Source organism: Cavia porcellus, unplaced genomic scaffold (assembly GCF_034190915.1).
Source record: "Cavia porcellus strain 051 isolate PalLab524CR breed Dunkin Hartley unplaced genomic scaffold, mCavPor4.1 scaffold_15, whole genome shotgun sequence".
NCBI lineage: Eukaryota > Metazoa > Chordata > Mammalia > Rodentia > Caviidae > Cavia > Cavia porcellus.
In genome coordinates, this window is record NW_026947498.1 from 39,946,601 (window position 1) to 39,955,400 (window position 8,800).

Below are 8,800 nucleotides of genomic sequence, written 5' to 3' on the forward strand. Positions count from 1 at the left end.
ACCACTACCATCAAGACTTTACTGATTCCATTAGAGAATCTAGATGTTGAACATTCCACTGATGTTAACAGCTTCCTCTTTGAAACAGGTGGCATGGACAGCCATAACCACTCAAACACAGGATTTGGATTCACTCCTGGATCAAAGCACCTCCATTCAAGGGCCAAACTCATTGCCCTCAGGGAGGACCTAAAGTTGGCTAATGATCTAAGGGCACCAATCTACATGGATAGACATTATGCTTTTGCTGCTGTTCTTGTCCATGGGGCAATCTACCAAGACAGGGGGCTTCTAACCTCTGCTGGTTCAAAGATTAAGAATGCTCCTTTATCCTGGACTTGTTAGCTGATATCTGGCTCCCCAAATCTATAGCAGTGCACTGCAGAAGCCACCAAACAAGAAAAGATCCAGTCTCAATAGGAAACACACTCACTGATAGGCGTGCTCAAGAGGCAGCTCTACAGTTATCTGTACAGCCTACAGCCCATTTGCCGCCAATTCTGCCACTGCCTTGTTTGCCCCAATTGGTATATTCAAGTCAGATCAATAGCTACTAAACAACTGAGAGCAAAACAAGAGCCCCCCCCCCAAATTGGTTCCAATTGGCAGACAGATGAATTCTAATACCATCTGCTTTAGGAAGAGAATTGATTTTTCAAATCTACCTGGCCTCACACCTAGGAGGCTCAAAATTGGCTGAGTTGCTTTAAGACAGGTATTTCATTCCTAAACTGAATCAAATGGCAAGGGAAGTCAGTCAAAGATGCCTACAATGTCTGGAAGTAAATGCCAAAGTCACTGCTATCTCACAAGGAACTAGATACTGAGGGACTTTTCCTGGAGAACAGTGGGAAATTGATTTCACATAAATGGGAAAACCAGGATTACATGAAACTAAGTATTTACTGGTTCTGGTAGATACATTCACTGGTTGGGCTGAGAGATATCCAACAAAGACTGAATCAACTTCAATTGTTGTCAAAAAGCTTTTATATGAAATAATTCTTGAAATAATTCTTGCAATAGACTAGGCCTTCCTTATCTATGAAGTCCAACAATGGCCCAGCTTTTATAGCTTCCATCACTAATAAAGTTGCTCAGTTTTTACAGATTGATTGGAAATTTCACTGTGCCTACCGTCCCCAAAGTTCAGGTCAAGTAGAAAAGATGAACCGAACTCTAAGAGAGATGCTTAGCAAATTGATTTTAGAGTCTGGTGAACACTGGGTGAGTCTCCTTCCTTTTGCCCTCCAGCATATGCACTGTACTCCATATATAAATAAAATAACCTCTTTTGAAGCAGTCTATGAGAGACTGCCAAACATCATCCCCACCTTGATAGTACTCATTTGGAAGAGACTGATAACCATAGTTTGATTAAGTCCCTACAGGCTCTTCCACCTCTGCTGATTTCCATCTGTTAACTCTTCTGAGACCACCAAGCCAAGACACATGCACCAGACCCCTCTGGTCACAAGCCAGAGGAAACCAAGTGTTACTCAGACAGCATTCTTGCAACTCCTCCCTTGAACCACGTTGGACTGGACCATACATCGTTATTCTCAGCACTCCCACAGCTGTCAAGGTGGCTGGAAAACCCACCTGGATACATCACTCCATATCAAGGTCCTCTCTTTGGATACCCAGGATACAGAGAAGTGGACTGTTACTTCACCTGAACATCCCCTGAAACTCAAACTGTCAAAATGTTCTAGATAATGGTAGTCTCTCTTGCTTGTACGGGAAAGGGTTGCTTTGTTTCTTGAACATGACCCACCCCTTTACACCTAGGAATTAACAAATGCCATAACAGGCTATCTCATAGCTAAAAATACCACACCCCATGCTGTCCTGGTTACAGATGTAACATCATGGGTGCCCAGTCCTCCACAATGAGCTCTGCTACTTTGGAAATCAGCAATAAAAGGGCTTCATCCCAAAATAGAGGCAAATCTGAGCACCTCTATGACTGCCATAGTTCTAAGTGATGACAACATCTACAGAATATACAGTTTTATGTTTGTTCCTGAAAACAGCCATCTAGAAACTCTTGCCATAATGAACTCTGCGAGGGATACAATCAATTTTATTGTAATTTCTGGGGCTGCGAGTCCATCTCTCCATGGGAAAGTAATTATCCTTTCATTGGTCTCTAAAGATCTTCAAAACCAAACTGTGGTTCCCAAAATTACAACCCCCTTATGTTTACTTTAAATAAGCCCGCCATTACTAATAGCAAGGGAAAAACTTGGGGCATTCGACTTTATGTGTCTGGATATGACCCAGGAACAATCTTCCATATTAATAGGAGGTGGCCATTGATTGCCTTACTGGGCCAGCTGATGGGCCCCTGGCCCCACCTGTTCCCCCCACTAGGACAAATCCCAATCTTTTTCCTACTACCTCTACTCCTTCACCACCAGAAATCCCTCAGCCTGTCACTGACCTATAGAGTTCCTTAGACATAAAATGTTCTGATACCTCAACTGTAGCAATTCCAATCTCACCTAGGATTGCTGGCTATGTTTAGACCCAAAATCACCCATTTACATAGGGGAGGCTCCACAAGCATCCATTAGATCAAATGTCTCTTTCCAGATCCAGAACTCCTCCAACTTGGACTCTAACTCCTCTTGCTGGCAGGGACAAAAACCTGTCCTAACTCAGGATTTTCAAGAAAATGGAACTTGCATCTGATCCAATGCGTATGACCTCAACTTAAGCCCATACTTCTATCTCAGCCTTAACCCTATTGTGGTAACAAATGTTTCATACTCATCAGGCAAACATTTAGAGGCTCCCAAAGAAGCATAGTTTGCTTCTACTTCAGGTTTAACTCCTTGTGTCATGCTTGATATATTTACTAGACATACTGAACTATGTATTCTTACACTTGTATTTCCCCAAGTTTACTGGTATTCCAGCACTAGTGGAAGAGAACACTTAATCTGACCTCTTTAGGACAGCTCAAGCAGCCCCTGCATTAATACCAAATTTGATGGGACTAGGTCTCTATGGAGCCACAGCATTGGGAGCCACAAGCTTAGCAACTGGTGACCAAAACTACCAAGAACTAATAGACAAGGATTTGGCAACACTGGAACATTCTGTATCCAAATTGGAAGAATCCCTAGGGTCTCTGGCAGAAATGGTTCTCTAAAACTGTAGGGGCCTAGATCTGTTTTTCATGGAAGAAGGTGGTTTATGTATAGCCCTAGGAGAGGCTTGCTGTTTTTATGCCAATCACTCTGGAGTCTTATGAGATAACATGAACAAACAGAAAAAGACTCCAAGAATGAGAGCAGCAAAGACAAATTGATCAGAATGGGTTTCAAAACTTGTTTATCCCCTTGGCTGACCACCTTGCTTTCCACTCTGATAGGACCAACTATCCTCTTCTTATTTGCCATAACCTTTGGGCCATGTATTATAAAGTGCCTCTTGAAATACATCCAGGACCAATTTCAAGCTGTTAAAATGTTTGTACGTAGACAAGAAGGATATAACCAGTTACCTACATATGATTATGCAACAGAGTCAAAGATTTGACTCAATGGCCAAAAGCAATGGGCAATGTTATAAGCTCAAAAACCCAAAATGTGCTGCACTTATTATAACTTGTTCTCTTCCTGTAAAACTTGTATAATTATCAGTTCACTTGCAACCTTGTAACATACCCCCCCATGTTACATACCCCTCCCAGCCTCCCTGGTTCCTATAACTGCTTGTTGCACCTCCCTAGTTCCTGTAAAACTAAACCAAATGACTTTTATTTAGACAAACTAATCCTAAGACCCTGACCCCCCTCCCCTTTTGGCTCATTACTTTATAATTGCCTGCAGCCCCTGGCTCACCACACACTTCCCTGACTGCCTTCTGGGACAGTGTCACCACTGAGTGCAGCTAATAAAGTGCTTTTTTTTTTTTTTTTTTAGTTTTTGGATTCTGTCATTTTTCTACCCATATCACTATGTATAGTTAGGGAGACACCAAGAAAACTCTTACATCTGACACCAAACACAATTTTAAGGTTCACAAGACCATTGTCAAATCTGATTACTCAATAGGATACATAGAACTCATGGAAAGGTGTTAAAATGTACTATGATGGTATGATTTATTTCAACAAAAGCACACAGATTAAAATCAATCTTAGAAAAAAAGAACTGTGGGACTGCCCACACAACATATTATTAGAGTCTAGCTTCTCTGGAGGTTGAACTGTTATCTGCAGTTCATTTTACACCCAGTCAGTGTAAATCACATTGCTTGACTATTAGGTATGGCCTAAGAGTCCACGTGAAACAAAACATTCTTATCTTGTACATTTCAAGGGCTCAGTGATCACCTCCCTGGATCTGCGGGCAAATGCTAGACTTACTTTTGGGTAAGATTTATTGTTTATCACAAAGGTACTGAAGGTAGGGAGGAAAAAACTGAAATAGCCAGGTTGACAACTGTGTCTTTAGCTGAGACAAAATATGCAAGTAGCAAAGACAACATAAATTTGGAAGAGAAAAATATTAACATGCTTTTGAGCCTGCTGAATATGAAAATTCAGTGTAGCTGTCAGATAACACTTTTAAGTGTGGAAATAATCTGGGGAAACACTGCAGCTCAGATGATAGTACAGTGATGGAAGTTTGAAGTCATGCCATGAATGGACTCACTTGAAAGGGAACAGACAAGCAGAGAACTGACTGAACCACAGGAACTTTAAAGTCTAAGGGATTCTCAGAAGGTGGCTCAGCAAGAAAGGCTATTATAAACAGGAAAATGAAAGAAAAAATTTAAATCTTAGTTACTTACTTTAGTTAAGAAACTAAAATTAATGAGTAAATTATAGATGAGGGGAGGTATAACCCAATTTCCCCTGAAACTTAACAGATTCCAAGGACATTATTTCAAGAAAATAAATAGCTGTAAAACAAAAAGTATATAATTCTGTCTTCATTCCATGCTGCTATTTTCCATGTTCATACTAATTTCTGGGAAAGATTTTATTTTGCTTATAGCAAATTTAGCACATGATTATGCAAAACTTAAAATTACCATGAAACCCAACAAAAAGGTAGATGAAGCAGAAAGCACTGCTAATTAAACTGAGTCAAGGTTCATCTCTCATTTTGTTTAGAGTTGAATAATAACTCTGTATGTCTGTCTTAACATACTAATTAGAAAAATAACTCATGACAGGATATGGATAGCCAGATTACTGTAAAATCTGTAGATGAAATCTCTTGAATCATCCACATTTGCCTAGTTACATCTCAAGTATGAGAAATAATACATAACAAGGGTCAGCTAGAAGGTGTTGATCCAGAGACCCCAGGCCCAAGTTCCAGCTTTGCAGCTTACTACCTCAATGAACTCAAGCTAGTTTAACTGCATGTACAGTATCATCAGGTGAAAACTGAAAAACAAATCTCATAGGTTTGGTCTGGAAATCCCCTAAGTCACTATTGTCTGGCAAATGATAAGCATGTAAGATATTTGGATACTTTACCTAAATACCTTTCCATACTTTAAAATCTCATTATTATAAACTTCACCAATCATGCTCTGTGATACAAAATATCCATTTTAAGACTTTTTGTAAAAAAGGCTATACACATCTTCATGTTACACTATTTGAGTTTCCTAAGTAACCTAACTTGCCCTATATCTACATCAGAACCAACTAACACTTTACTATCTTTATTAACCAAGATCTAATGTTGTTTTAACCAATATTTATTAACATAAGAGATGGAAAAAGACAACCATATGAGAAAATACTGCCTGAAACTAATTCCAGACATTATCTGTAGCCATATAACTGTTACTGGATCTCTGGAAGGATGTATTGGATGTTGTTCTCAACATCCCCAGCAGGGCATTTTCCCCTCAGCCTAGAATATGTTTTCTCTTGTCCTGATAATTCCTGTAAGTCCTGTAAGACCTGGCTTTTCCTCTGAACATCACCTGCATCTTCTGACTTTCACAGATGTAGCAATGATACTCCTATTTCTATAATACTTAGTAAATTATAACATTTTACACAGTTGACATCATGCCCTTCTGTCACTATGAACACTAGACTATTTTTTAAAAATCTTATTTAAGGAGCAAAAGGAAAAAAAAAAAACAGAAAAAGGGTACAAGTTATACAGAATTTCAAAAAAAAATAAACAGTAAGAAATCACTAGTTAATAGATTACATAATGTCATCTTAGAAATACTTGTTCAAGTTACAAAATTAAAGCCTATAAAGTGGACTTCAAACAGTGAGACTGTAAACAGTTCTGTTCAATGATCCAGCAAAACTCAGTAAGATGGTTATCTATCTTATATGCTTAAATATGCATACAGTTATATCCTTTAGAGCACTTTCTTTTCCTCTCGTATTTACAAGGACAATTTCACATTTTGGGTTTTATTACTCCCACAGTTCTTATTACTTTTTTTGCAGAGAGTAAAACCAAATGTGACATAACAAAACAGAGTCAGTAAAATCAAAAGGATGGACATAATACATAATGTAAAAACAAAATACAAGGTGATCAACAATGGTTTCCATAACGCCTCTTGCTATCTTAAAATGAATTGCCTATATCATCAGGTATAATAAAATTTAACAAAATAGTAAAGAACAAAAGCAATAAAATCAAAACATTGGAGACATTACAGGACTTCAAAATAAGATAATAGTCAATCAGAATGGGCGTCATAATGAATCTTATTGTCTTCACAGTTGTTGCCTATACTCTTGAACTTGGTACTATCAATCAAAACAGAATAGAGGAAAATCAGTCAAAACAAGATGGTGAGAGAAATACAGGGTTTCAAATCAAGTTAATAGGAAACCAAAGTGGGTTACTATAATATACCCTGCTATTTTTCTTTATTTTTCCCTTAATTAAAAAGATAAAAATAAAAAAAAATTAAATTAAAAAGGAGATTGAGATAAAAGAGGGCATAACAACAAAACAGCACAGGTCAAAACATAACCATATAAGAAAAAAGTGTTTCACCATAAGATATCCTGACACAAAAGTAGTTACCATAGGGTCTCTTTCCTTGAAATCTTTGAGTATAACTTTGTATACTGTAGCATCAAAAATATCAAGACAAGGTAAAACCATTCAAGAGAATGACAGTATTACAGGATATTTAGAATCAACTAACAGAAAATGAACAATGGTTTCTGAATAATCTCCTTGTCTATAATAGTTTTTGTTTATATTATCTCATATAATAAAATCCAATAAGATACAATATGTTAAGACCGATGGAGAAAGAATAACAAAAGCTTGATGGGACTTCAAAAGAAGATGATATTAAATTAACACTAGCTATTATGATGTCTTGTTTTCTCCAAAATAGCTCTTCATACCATCCAACCTTCTCTGCCTCATTTCTGTTGAGCTCTTTTTCTGTCATTAGTTGTCAGTTTGTCTTCTTCATTTTACTTTCTGCTCCATTCATTGTGGCCTCTCTGCCACTGTTTCTGGGATCTTGGTATTTTTCTTTTTTAGAATGTCTTGCAGTGTTCTCTGTAGAGTTGAATTGTTGGCTGCAAATAGCCCTAGTTCCTCTTTATCCTGAAGCACCTTGTTTTTACATCAATTTTTAGGGACCGTTGTGCAGGATATATCAATCTTGGCTGGAGGTTATTATCTTTCAAAGCTTGAATTATTTCCCCCCACACTCTTCGTGATTTGATGGTTTGTGCTGAGAAGTGTGCTGTAATTCTGATGGGTGTTCCCTTGTAAGTGATCTGTTTCTTGTCTGTGATGGCTTTTAATATTCTGTTCTTATATTGGATTTCTGGAATTTTGATTATTATATGCCTGGGTGTAGCTGTGTTTGGGTTGTAGGTGGCTGAGGTCCTGTATGCCTCATACATCTGAGTATCTTTACCATTTGCTAAATTAGGAAAATTTTCTTGGATTATTTCTGTGAATAGCTTTTGTAGTCTACTTGTTTGTGTCCCTATTTCTTCTTTTACGTTCTTAAGTTATAGATCCTCTTATCATATTCTAGCCTTTGTATTATTGCTGTTTGTTTTTTGTTATTTTTAAGAAGTTTTTCATTTCATGCTACCACATTATAAATCTTTCCTCCAGTTCAGATACTTTATCCTTAGTTTCTTTCAAGCTATTATGCCAGCTTTTGATAGAGTTTTTAGTTTCCTAGTAATCTCTTTGAACCTGCTTCACGTATTCTATGCTTTCTCTATTTTCTCCATCAAACAATTCTCCCCTTTTTTTCTGTTCTTCCATTCCACCATCTGTTTTTTCTTGGGAGGTACTTAGCATTTCTCTAACTATTCTACTTATATCTTGCTTTACTTCATTAAATACTTCACTTTTGAACTTGTGTATGAGGGTCTGGAGATATCATTTTATGTCTATTGGTGCTGTGTCTGATATTGCACGTTTTCTGTCCTCATTCTCCGTTGCATTTACCTTTCCTGGATCAGTGTTGTCAGGATTGTGGACTGAGGACCCTTTCTTGTTGCTCCCTCTTCCCATACATTTGTCCCTTCCATACAAGCTTATATAGGAGGCTCAGTTTCTTTCTTTGTTGGTTATAGTTTGTTTGAATCTGCTGGCTAGGTGTTCCCACCCACTGCAGTGTATTAGGGAGACACAGTAGGGGCATCTTTGTGGTGAAAGCAGTTCCTCCAAGTGGTGTTTCTAAATAAGTGCACTTATGGACCATCTTCTATGCTGTTTTATATTTACATACAACATACCTCAAACTCGTGCACATTTAGATATGGGCTTATTTTTCTCCCCAAAATGTTAAGGTCAGG

General features: G+C 37.8%; 1 pseudogene; it reads right to left on the reverse strand.

Moving 5' to 3' along the window:
- The window catches only part of LOC100724440 (tRNA (cytosine(34)-C(5))-methyltransferase, mitochondrial-like), a 63,441-nt pseudogene extending 54,908 nt beyond the window's left edge, over nt 1-8,533 (reverse strand).
- Nucleotides 8,534-8,800: the final 267 nt, after the last annotated feature.